At 41.4% G+C, this 13380-nt stretch overlaps 1 protein-coding gene across 1 annotated transcript in view; it reads left to right on the plus strand.

Annotated features, from left to right (window-relative positions):
- LOC140647412 (uncharacterized) overlaps positions 1-13380 on the plus strand; it is a 56282-nt gene that overhangs the window by 544 nt on the left and 42358 nt on the right. The gene's annotated exons all lie outside the window — the stretch shown is intronic.

The following is a 13380-nucleotide window of genomic DNA, read 5'->3' on the forward strand; positions in this document are numbered from 1 at the left end:
CATTCACAAGTCCTGAGTCAGATCCAGCCAGACTTACGGCGTTATTTCCTAATGCCAGTTTACAAAAGGTTGTTATTTACCTTCTGGTTACAGATATTTCAGGCTTCAAAATTACGAGGTTGCACGGTGTTTTTTTTTTTAAGACGCCAACTAGGTTGCCCATTCAAAATACTAAAAACATTTAATGTCTACCTACTTTTATTCAGTCTGACTGTAGTGCGCAACTACTTAAAAGTAATAGAAAATGTTTGTTTGATGTAAAAGTTTTGGGTAGGTGAGGGTCTAGAAAGGTAATGTTTGTCAGACCACTTATAATGCATGTTCTCATGCTTCTTAGTATAAATATCTTCCCCAATGAAGGATGTGGCATCATCTGGCAGTTTTGTTATTTCTCCCTGTGTGGCTTAGGATGGGGTGTCCTGTCGCTGGGATGACTAAGCACTGTTTCAGCCAGTGTTATCCCATGCAGTGTTTCTGGATGTTTATCCTCAACCTATACAGCTGCAATTTTAAAGATAAGATTTTAAGAAGGTTTCATGCAAGTCTATGCGTCCGGAGGTTTTACCAGCTAGGGCGTTAACTCTGTATTCCTTTATTTTTAGATGCGTGGTGTTTCTCAGTTGTGCTTTTGTGATGACAAGAAATGCCTCAGCCTGAGATGCCCATCTTCCCCACCCCAATCTAAGCTCTAGGTGGGGAGCAGTCAGCTCCTCTAAACACAACTCATCTGTACTTCCAGCATACCGAGTACAAAAATAGGTTTGGAACACTTCTAAAATGCAGTAATAGCTGCTTAGCTTTGAAATAATGGCTGCTAAAGGAGGAAGAAGCAACAGTTTGTATTCTTTCTTGTGCTCTCTCCTCATCCTTACGCCCCTTGTAGCTGGATGCCTCTTGTACTCTGAAGAAGTGGGAGATGTGGGATTGAATCCCCATTAGGCTAAGGAAGGCACTGAGCCTAGCCTCCCCTCTTTTCTGAGTGCTTTACCCCATCGGCTATCAGATAAGAAGATGGATACCTCTTATTCTTCCTCTAGACCTATTTTAAAAGTGAACCTTGTGTTCCATCCATTTATGTTCAGGGAAGGGCTCCAGGCTCTGGAAGTGCATGCCTACAGGTCCTGACTTCGGTGTGTTTTGGAAAGGAATGGGATTCAGACATGTGCCTAAGTAATTGGGTGTAGGCAGTTCGTTCTTGGGGTTGCATTCTGGAGACCATATGTCAAATTAACTTCACAGTCTGGCACTAAAGCTGTTGAGACTGCCCTGCAGAGGGAGAAATCTGAGTGGGTGGAAAACTGGGTTGATCAGTTTATGATTCGGAACAAGAAATGTGATTATCCTTATCTTACACAGAGGAATTACAAATAACACTTGGTCATAAACATTTCCAGTTTTATTATCCAGCCACACAATTAATCTCTGTGAACTCCAGCAGTAGTGGATTTTACTGATGATTACATACCATGTGCTGTCATTTTTTCTTCCTTGTAAATACCATTCATTTTAACCTGTACATTCCTTTTAACACTGATTTTCTTGAATTTTAGGAGGTTTTCACAGTAAAGTCTAAGCTTCACTGTTAGATGTACATATACACAAATAACCTTAAAGAAAATTTATGGCAATACTTTTTCCTAAATCATTTACATGAAAGTAGCTGTTTAAATTATTTTCAATGCCATGTGGGATTCTTCATATACTGATTCATACACTGTTTGAGTCTTTAAAAATCTGGATTCTTTAAGAGATTAGTATCAGGATTGCATTTTTAAGTTTCCATGGCAAAAGAGCATGTTTGTGTTGGACTGCTTTTTAATGGCATTTTTATGTAAATAACTGCATCTTGGCATGTTACAGGGTAAACTAATGATGCTGCTTCAAGTCCACCAGAGTCAACAAGTAGACAGAAGTATATTGATTCACTGTACATAGGAAGGTCTGTCTATACAACCAAAAGGACTAAAAACTTCTCTTAAATAACTGTTGCATAAAGTTCAAACTTTTTCCCCTTTGTGTTCTTATGCTTATGGCAGCCTAACATAAAGTTGGCATTGTCACAGAACTGCAAAAACAGTTGCTATCATTTTTAGGTGATTAAAATTATTGCTTATTTAAATTCCAAGTATAGTGATGTAATGTATGCATATCTTTAATATATATTGAAATTAAAATACCTAGTTATGAATGTTGTAATTCTCCCCTTCCCCCAAGTGACCAATCATTAGAAAAATGCATTTAATTATTAAAATCTGTAGCCAGCGATTAACCATCATATATAAGCTCTAGAGATTTGAAGAGAGAAATTAGTATTTTGAAAAAATATAGACATGCATTGTGCTGGATATGAAAATTACTTATACAGGAGTCCTACGTAGCAAGATTCAGACTACCTTTTGTGATGTACGGCATAACAATTCTGGAAGAGCTGAATAACTTTTAAGGATGCTAGAGTAATAGGTGAAAGTAATGTCAGTATAACGATTCACGGTCCTTAACACCTTATCTGAGTGCGTGATCAGAAGCCCCTCTGGAAGCAGATGTAACTCTGCTAATCTCATGCCTCGTGTTGCAGTGTGCACAAGGGTGGTCTGCCAAAATGGCCAAAGTGGTGGAAAGTTTAAAAACAATAAATGACAGTAACCTTATTCTTTACCTATGTGGCTCTGTAGCTCTATTTACCCACAGGCAGATCTGCACAAACAGATCTCCCTAAGCCAGAGCGGAGCTGAGCAGGGTTTTTCTGATAGTATCAGGATCTGCTTCTTTCTTCCAGTTACTTTCTTGATCTAGAAAAGTTGCCCCCAAAAGCCCTCTGTGTTTCTTTTAGATTTGCAGAGCTGCTCTTTCTTAAGAAAGAACACAGACTCTCTTAATCCTATAGTTAGTTACATATCAAAAATAGAAAGCCCGAAGTTGATCGTATAAAACGCAGGCTGTTTTGTTTACAGATGAATTAATCTAACATGCTCCTGGAAATTGCATGTGGGATTCTGATCTCATACTGGTGCAAATTCAGGAGTCATTCTCCTTTAGCCAGTGAAAATAAATAGGCATAAAACTGTTTTGCATAAGGTGAATGAAAGGAAACCATTTAGCGTCATTTGTATAGTGTATGTACTCAGTGGTAACAGAACTTCAGTGTCATGGTTGGACCAGTGCATATTATGAATTAGTGTGCAAATACCACCACATTGTTGAGGTTTCTTGGGAGGCAGCATGACAGTTTTTATTTTAACAGGCAAGGCCAGGCTTTTGATTGCCTGCTACCCCTTTTTGCTTCATCAAACTAAGGGAAAAACTATTGAAATCACTCGCTTGATCCAGTTAAACTGAGCTTGAGATGCCTGCTGGAAAGAGGAGATGAAGATAAAAGTGTCACCTGTTTGGTCCACCAGTCCCAGGGATGGCTGGTTACCAAATCAGTCCCCAGAGTAGCTTAAAGCAGTCTCAGAGCTGCTCTAAGGAGTGATTTCTGGCTGGCGCGTAAGGCTGCGGTGGTACTCTGGATGTGGCCTCTTCCTGCAGAAGTGTCTTCTGTGCCCAGAGCTGTGAGAGGAAAGGCGTTGACCTGGCTACTTTGGCTCTCCATGGTCCCAGGATGCCTTTTAAAGCAGGGAATCCTTAGCTGGCTGGTTAAGGGAGTTTGAGGGTCCTTTCACACAGGCACCAGGCAGCCAAGGGGCTGGCATTGAGCCAGAGACCCTCCTTGGCCGATTAGGCTGGTATTGCTGAAACCAGAATGAAGTCCCTGACCTGTTCCGATAACATTGTTTCCATGTTCCTAAGGTTGCCAACGCTTAATTTGTTTGACTTGGTGGCACTGCAGTTCTCTAGCAGTATAGTATAACGTGCAGTCAAAAGGCCAATTCTCCTTTCATTTACACTGAGAAATCCCTCTTAGACGCAAAATCTCGTCATAGCAGAGAGGAGGATCCTGAACGTGGTATGGGAGGCTGGGTGGGTAGGGAGGGACATGATAGAGCAGAGCAAAGTTACCAAGTGGGAAAATGTTGCAGGAAGTCAATGTGCTGCTCTTGGCATAGGTGAGACAGCAGGGAAAATGGGCTTCATGATTGACCCCAGAAGGGAATGTGAAAGTCTTGGAAGTACAGACTGGAGCATAACATTCTTGTGGATGAGGGATGAGTAAGTGGCACTGGTTGTTTAAGACACAGTTGCCCAGGGAAACCAGTGGATGGACAGTACAGCAGCAATACTTACTGGTTTTTCTGCCCTGTCCCCCTTCTGCTCCATGGTGTAAAAGAGGAACGGTCCAGCTGGTTGCAGAGGAACCCGAATTCAGCAGCATGGGCAGGAGGACATGCTATCTAAGTGCTGCCAACACAGGATGCAGCACAGTGCTGTGCCATTAGAGCTGCTGGTAGTATGGGGCTCTTCTCACTTTATCATCAGTCAGGGCTTGACGTGCTAATCTTTAATCATAATGTGTTGGCCTCCGATCTTATCTCTCGCTGGTCAGGAGTATGTATCTAGTGTTTTGATGAATTATCAGTGCTGACAGGGAGAAACTTTTTTTTCCTTAGTTGCAGTTTATTTGCTTTTTGGGGACTGTTTGTTTTATTGAGTGAATTCCTGGCTAAAAATCCAATAGAAGGCAAAGGATAATTAAGCAAAAGACAACGGTGGCTTCATTTTGTGATGAATGAATTCAGGAAGGAGAAGCAGGGAGACATATTAAAATATGCTTGTATAAAAAAGCTCTCTGAAGTAGCATAAAAACGCTGCTGCAAAAGGAGTGAGCCTATAGATTTCAAAGCACTCTGAGTTTATTCCATTGCAAATAAAAAGGATTTATCTGTGTTAGAATGTATACACATAATTAGGCTTTATCTGATGACTATTAGTAGGATGGTAAAGAGCTATTTGAATGTAAGTATGGGCATCATTAAGTGAATCATAAGTAACCTCTACATTTGTAGTTAGTTTCAGTTTGCTTAAAGTAGCAGGGTCTTATTCTACTGGCATCTGTTGCTACTTCCCAGTTATAAGGCTGAGAGGGAGCTCTTCAACAACTGAATCACGGGCGGACCTGTAATCCTTTTACTGACTGTGCTTCATCTCAAAACTGTCTTTGACCCCGGCCTCTGAGAATCCTATACCTCTGGTGTTTAAAAACTTTCTCGTGGTAGTTCAGGCTGCACATAAGCCAGTATAACTGAGCCGCTGCCAAATGAAGTGATCCTGTTCCCCCAGCTGTGGTTTCCCTCTGCCTCCTTTGCATCAGAGCTAGTAAAAGTGAGGGTGCAGAGTGGGTCAGACCAAGGCAAAACTGTTCCTTTTTTCTCTTTGATTGATTAGGCTTGTGCTGAAATTAATTAATTTTCAGTACTAACAGATCAGTTTAAAAATAAACACAAAACTTATGAGCCAGATAAACTGCCATGTTCTGGCTTCATTATGGAAGGTACAGTACATGGACTTTGTTTCTCTTTTAAGATGATAGATGGAAAACCATTATTATGATTTTTCTTTTAGATAAGAAATGTTGATGCAGCTTCTAGAAGCCTTCACATGGTCTGAGCCATGCTTCTGCACCTCTAGACACTGTGGGCTGCTATGCCCATATTAACAAAAAGGAAAAATCAGATCATCACAGTGATCTGTTTATACCAAAAGAATATAGATTTCATTATGAAATTCAAACTGTTCATAAAGAGGTGTTTGAATGTTCTTATATATACGTGATTTTAGGGAAATTAGTATCTGGAATATATCTTATTGAGTCAGGTTTACATCCTGGCAGACTTCAAGTGTCTCAATAGAGATGAATGGGTCACAATATATCAGCATTTGTCTCATTTTTTGTTACTTAGAGTAAGCACGAATACATGTTCTGTAACCTTGAACTTTAGATTATGAGCTTGCGTGTCCTCTGCAATGATAAACTCCCATAGGGCACTTGGGTGTTTGCAGGAGCTGGATGCCCCTTAGAGAACACGAACCTTATTTCTAATGCACAATTTTCTGATGCCAGATTGAGAAATGCTGCCCGCTGATGTGCTTACATCCTCTGAAAACCAGCCCTGATACTGCTGTCAAGTTCCAAATAGTAACTGTTTCTGATTCACCAAGTGCTGAAGCAACATCAGAAGTTAGTATAACACGTGAGAACAATATCTTTATTTCAAAAGACCATGAGTTTGGGAAAATCTGTGGTTACTCCCACCTGCATAAGGGATTCCCTTTCAGGGGCAGAGGCTGGAGGAATCTCAGCTGCAAATGCAATGAACTGACAAGTATTTATAAACAGGGAGTTACTGTGAATATATTTCTTCAGGCCTACCTCAGCTACTCAATTCCTACTGAACCCAGCCTCAGGTTCTTTCACAATGTTTTGGTAAGTTTAAGCATTTGATCAAGTAGGTTTTGATTCATAGGAAAGCAAACAGGCTTGAGTTTTTTTTCCTTTCTTTCATAAATCCTAAACCAGTTAAACTGCATTCCTGTTAGCCTGGCAACCTTCATGAAGAAATAAGTATTACGCACAGTATGTATGCAATTTCTGGATAGAAAACAATCTGTAGTTCTACTAGCATCCTTCAACTTACGAATAATTAAGGAAGGTGAAGTGGTTTGTGCTGTCCGCACACTGAGGCTCTCTGCTAAGATGTGGTATAGACTATGAAAAATAAGTTAAAGTCCAACTATCTCCCTTTCCCTTTATGATTTTCAATGTGGCAACCACAGAATTTACTCACACAGATAATGAATATTTTAATTCACTTACAGCTGCTAATAGTTTATTGTATTCTTTAGTGTCTGACTTTGTGCTTTCTTTCCTGACATATTTCCACTTCTTGTATGTGCTCCTCTTATGTAGTGAGTGTTTTCATCCTCTACAGGAAATAACTCCTCACTTGGACATTGTTCTCAGACATGCTGGATGGGGGGAGGGAAAGGGATGATGAGTTAGCTACCAGGAAAATTTTGTAGTTTATTTACAAGGCAGTAATTAAAAAATAAAACCAAACAAACTTAAAACAGCAGCCTCCCTGCACCTTTAAACACAATTATTCTTCTACTCTGGAATCTGATTCGGGATGGGACCTTATGTTCACATATCCTTCTGAGTGTTTACAGTATGTAGCAGTGCATTTCAAATACTTGCCTTGCCATTTTCTGCCTACCAGTAATTTTGTGGAGCTATTTAAGTCGCTTAAATTTTAATCCACAGGTATTTGGAAGAAGGATGAATCAGTGGTCAAAAAACACAGCTCATTAATTTTACATAATAGCAACAGAATAAATAGGTCAGTATTGTGTGCATTATTTTACTAATAGGATCATCTAATCACTGTGTAGTTAGTGTTTATATGGTACTTTGAAGATGTAATTTGTTGTACAGGACTAATGCTGTGTTCATACACTTCTACATCTAGGTATACTCGGAAAGAAGTAATCGACCTTGCATGAAGTCCTTTTGGGTTTCTGGTGCACGGTGAAAGAAACGAGGGTAGGATTCAGCTGACCAAGTGCCTATGTGTATCTCTGAGCTACCTGGCTAGACCCCCCACTACAAATAGGAAAGAAATAGCCACATTCGTGGACCAATTTTTTTTGTAGTAAAGTAGATAGCTGAAAATAGATCATAAGAATAATTTGTGTCTGCTTCTCAACTGCAAAGGAAGTTTATGGTGGCTGCGCCTGATGTGGACATGTACCTTGCAGATAACTAAAGTTAGGTGAGAGAAATCCCTGGACCAGACTAGTTCAGTGTTTTCTGCAGTGATTTGGAAATAAATATAAAGGCTGCTTAAAATGAGTCAAGTAACAGTCTGGGCTGGTTGATTAAAGGGACTGACTCAATGTAACTTGAAGAGACTGTGTATGCCATATACATATGTACTTGGTTCCAAGCATGTTTGACATAGTGAATGAAAAATGTTGTTATGCTCTTTTTCTTTGCCCTTCAAGTCTGTGTTTTTCTTTCTGTCAAAGCCTAGCAGGATCAGTTCCTAGAGCAAACCCACCCAAGCTTTAAGTTGTGTCAGCCCTAGCTTCCTTCCAGAGACTTCTGAGCTTCTCAGCCTTTCATTCCGGTCAGTAGTGTGGGTGGTATCTCTGAAGCTGAGTCACAGTTTCACATGGTCTGTGGTAAGGTAAACACAAAGCAAATATAAGACCTTCCTTCCTTCTTGGACCTATGGCAGACACAAAGCTCTCTCCAGCCTTCCCCACAGTAAACTGATTGTCTTCTCCTGAGAGTCCTTCCAGCTCCACAGAAGCAGTTGTTCAGGGGATCAGTGGAATCCACATTACCCACGTTTTGGGTGCCCAGTACTGCATGGCACACTTTACCTCAAACGTAAGCAACCTCTTTCCTTCCAGGGACATCTTTGCATGTCCCAGTCTGGCTCTTCTCTAGAAAATCTTTATTTTCAGGTTTTTGCTAACCTTATTAGCAAAAAAATGAAAACAACTTTCTCAGTGTAGGATTGTGTTGTGTTCCTGCAAAGCTTTCTCTGGTTTCTTCCCCCAGAATTGGTCTTCCAGATGGACCAATGCAGGGTTGGGCTTCTGAGGGGCTCTCTTCAACCTTTTCCAAATCTCTCTTCTACTTTCTGTTTTTTTGATGACCAATACAAGCAGCTGGCCCTCATTTCCAGCTTTTCTAGTAAGCCACACCTCCACTGGTGAGGCTAATACCCTTCTCTATGCATAGAGAAAATTACCTGTCTGCAACGACCAAAAGGGGATGAATATAGGGACTGATGATAGAATATGCAGTGTGACATCTCTAAGATACGAATCAGATCCTTGTGTGTTGGGAGGAACCACGGCCTGAATCCTCAGAAGTTAATGAGTTATACGTAATTAGAACAACTGAGGAGGATAAGCAAGGATACCTATCTTTATTCCATAACCTCCCTCCTCTGCTTCCCAGACTGTCATGGCTACTTGGATAGTTTTGATGTAGAGTTCTTCTGCTATTATTATTATTATTATTATGCTCTTATTTTCTCTTTTATGAGAGTCTTTTAGTGGCATGGCATGCACAGTCACTACCATGTGTCACACAAGGAGAAAATGCGTCCTGTCCAAGGAGAAAACAGTGCAGTGCAGTCATATACATTCCTTGCTTAAACTTTAAATGGGTCCACTGGTATGTGCCTACATTGGAAAATGTTCATATCTGAGAAAGGAGGAATGGAAAAAGTGTGCCTTTCAGAAGGAAAGGCTTGTCATTTTCCTTAGTTTTGCAGAAAATGTATTTCTACTTCTTCAGGTCTTGAGAAAACTCTCTCTCTTGCATATGTGAACTTACAGAAAGCTCTGGGGTTCCTGAGCTATTGAACTGAGATTTCTTTTTGGATCTACTGCCAACCTTTTAGATTTCCTCTGTCAAGCTTTAAAGCATTTGCAAGACCTAGAAGCTGGCTCACAGTGGGAAATAAATTCCTCAGTTCACATGCTAAGCATCCGCCAACTCTGTATTCACATTTTTCTGCACAGTTTTACTTAATCTTCTACTGACTGACTGATCATCATTGTTGCTCCTTCCGCCCTCCACATGGTAGAGTGCCCCACGTGCTCAGGGAATGTTGTGGAGCAACTGACAGAAAGACTTCTATTGTATGAAGTTGGGAAAATTAGGATCTCTTGCTAGACAATTCACTGCTGAGAGGTTAATAAGATAGGAAAGGCTTGAAACATCTAGTAAGGGGAAAAAATGAACAGGGGGTTCATGACTGAAATCTGTTTCCAAAAAGACATTACTTATATTTGTTGTACTCTTAAGGATTGAACTATGTCTGAAACAATAAGACCAAAGTAATAATTGGCATCTGGCTACTTTTTAAAAGTTATGCCTGCTTTGTAAAACACATAAGCGAAGATAAATGCAGCTCTTATCTGAATGGAAAGGGAAGATACATAATGAAATTGCATCTTACGAGAAGGTCATGCTGCACTGCATCATAGCAACGAGGAGCTACAGCCCCTTTACTGCCCCAACATCTGTAGATCTGCACTTGATTAGGCACAGGACTTCCATGGGATTTAAGCATAGGTATAGCACTGATGATGTTGAGGGTCTTAGGGATTCAGAACTCAGAAATTCACATGATCACACATACTTCCCAGCCACGGAGATTTTTGTGTAGTTAGCGACTATGGTTCGGTAGGCTGCTACTACTGTCTGCAAAGCAGGGCGATGCAAGTTCCTGGTCTCACCCACCTAATGAAAATCAAGTGAAACTTTTCCTCCCTGTGTTGAAACATCCGCATAGAGAAACCTTTCCAGGCCTGGAGCGGATGGAGCCCTGGGGCTGCAGTTGGGCACGTTGCACGCAGCAGGTAGGCAGAGAATTCTTCTACCATTTGCTGTTCTCCCTTACCACACAATCAACCCAGATTAAGCTATTGCTTTGATCTTTCCCATTCTTTCTTACACATGTTGAGTGGGTTACGTATGACTTCAACAGAAAAGAGAGAGGAAAAAAAGAAATGGAAATTCATGGCTTTTGTACCTGTGCAAACATATTCAAGCAAGACAATCTAGAGCAATGCTTTCCAAATAACCATAAATGAATCCCTCTCTCTGTGACACATTTACCATTTTTATCATCATACACAGTGTCAAATTACATCTCTTAATAACCATTTCAGCCAGTTGAACTACAACTACAAGGTACTATTTAAGACTGTATGGGAAACTAGAGATGCCTGTATATTCTTGTGCCTGTGGTCAAGAATGTGGCACTCCATTGCTCTAGGTGCTTTTTTTTTTTTTTAAAGTGATTGAAAAGATTAAAGGCAGTGAAAGAAGTGGATCTGCTTAATGCCTATGTGAGATTGTTTGAAAAGTTTGAGGAAAATATATTCGTAATGGGATATATTGGTTCTGTGATCATTTTTATTCAAATTAGTTTTAAAAACATTATATTTACCATGTGTATCTGTATCTTATGTGCATTCTGGACCTGGGGAGAGCAGGAGTTAATGCTTGTACTGAGTGAGATGACAATTTTCAGAATATAGGAGATCATAAAATCCTGGCTCTCCAAGAGGAGGAAGAACACTGTAGTATTCCTGCTATAAAGCAGCAAGATCTTAGGCAGCTGACTTGTGTTCACTGTACATCTACAAGCAGATGTATCAGTAGACTGGTGTGGCTAAACAGGGAGCTTGGTGGAGCTCCAATGCAAAAAGGCAGTATAGAGGAGATGGAAGCAGAGACAGGCTGCAGTGAAAGAATTTAGAAACATTGCTTGAGTTTGTAGGGTTAGCTTCAGGAAATCCAAAGCTTAAATGCAGTTGAGGCTTGCATGGGAAGCGTAACAAGAAGAGCTTCCACTGGTATCTTAGTACAAAAAGACTGTGCAAGGAAAATGTGGGACCATTGCTGAATGGAGGAGGTGATATAGTGACAGCAGACACAGATAAAGCTGAGGTATTCAATGGTTTCTTTGCCTTCTTTCCCAACAAGCTATCCCATTCCTCTGTGCTTAGGGCAAGGGTTCAAAGAGAACTACCAGCAGTAGCTGAAGGTTAAGTCAGGGATTACTTGAGAGTGTTTGACTGGAAAGCTCTATGGGACCAGACAGACCACATCCAAGGTGCTGAGAGAACTGGTTGATGTCTCTGCAAGGCCGCTCTATCACCTTTGAAAGGTTATGGAGATCGTGGAAGGTTCCTAATGACTGGAAATACGTGAATGTTGCAGCCTTCAAAAAGGCCAAAAAGACAGTCTAGGGAACTATAAGCTGATCAGCATCACTTTGGTCCCCATGGAACTTAATGGCATGAGTCCTCTTGGAGTACATTTCTGGGCGTATGAAGGAGGAGAAGCTGATTGGGAACGATCAGCATGTATCTACCATGGGTGGATCATGCCTGACCAGCCTGATTGCATTCTATGATAAAATGACTGGATTTGTGGATGAGGGGAGAGCAGTGGATGTCACTTATCTCAACTTTAGCAAGGCTTTTGACACTGTCTCCAACATCATTCTTGCATCTGAGTTAGGATGTTATGGTCTGGATGGGTGGACAACCAGATGGGTAAAAATCAATTGGATGATTAGGCTCAGAGGAGAGTGGTTAACGGGTTGTACTCTACCCGGGGGACAAATAGAGTGCTACAGGGGTCTGTATACTGGGACTGTCCAGTTTAACATCTTTATCAATTACCCGGAGGAGGTGATGAAGTCCACTTTCATCAGGTTTGCAGATGACACCGAATTGGAGGGAACAGTGGGTATGCTGGTGGGCAGGGCTGCCATACAGAGGAACTTAGGCAGGCTGGAGGAATGGGCCAACAGGAACCTTATGGAATTCAGCAAGGACAAATTAAAAGTTTCCTTCTTCTGGGAATGCCAAGTCCTTGCACTGATATAGGCTGGAGCTGACTGGTTTTACTGAGAAGGCCCTGGGGAGTCCTGGCAGACAGCACACTGTGCGTCAGGAGTGTGCCCTGGCAGCAAAGAAGGCTAACAGCGTCCTGACTGTGCTAGAGGGAGCGCAGCCAGGAGCGTGAGGGAAGGGATTATCCCACTCAGCACCTGTTAGACCACATCTAGACACTGTGTCCTTTTGAGTCACAGGACAGGAAACGCATTGAAAAATTGGAGCCAAGTTCAGCTGAGGGCCCCCAAGATGGTTGGAGCCAGAGCTGTGTGAGGAGGAGCTAAGGGAACCCGATTTGTTCATCCTGAAGAAGAAGTGGCTTCAGGTGGACCTCATAGCAGCCTGCCAGGACCTATGAGGGGGTCTTCAAGAAGACAAAGCCAGGCTCTTCACAGTGGTGATAGGTGGGTGGACAAGAAACAGCAGGCATAAATTGAAACAAGAAAGGTTCAGACTGGGAATAATGAAAAGAAAAACATGGGAAAAACATAATATTGGGATTGGGTAAAATGGTTTAGGTGCCGAGCTCTAACAGACCATAAATCCTGAATAGTCAGACACCATTTCCTGTGCTCCTGGCTCCGTCCGCTTCATGTAGAAACCTAAGGTACTTTACCCACCACAGTGAATTTCCATTGGCTAGCAGTGAAACCTGTGATATAGCCCAAATTCTTCATTATAACAAGAATATTTTTTCTGCAAAACCCAGCTATAATATTTGAGTTAGTGCAGGCTCAAGCTTGTGTCTGCATGGCATGGTGCAGAGCTGTATGGACCTACCTGCCAGGTTTCCTGTGTGGGATAGCCTTTTTTATTTGGCTTGGCCTATGAGTTAGGCTTCTGGCAAAATTTATTAAGTGGGACCTAGTGCTGCAGGAATGGGTTGCACAAGCACCTGATCACACTTATGCCTGGCTAGCTTGAACATCTGTGCTGTGTTCCTCTACTGTCCGACTTCTATAGTTAGCAAAGGAAAGGCCACCCCAGGTCTACTTGTTTCAACTGGTA

The sequence above is a fragment of the Ciconia boyciana genome, chromosome 2, assembly GCF_034638445.1.
Source record: "Ciconia boyciana chromosome 2, ASM3463844v1, whole genome shotgun sequence".
NCBI classification, from domain to species: domain Eukaryota; kingdom Metazoa; phylum Chordata; class Aves; order Ciconiiformes; family Ciconiidae; genus Ciconia; species Ciconia boyciana.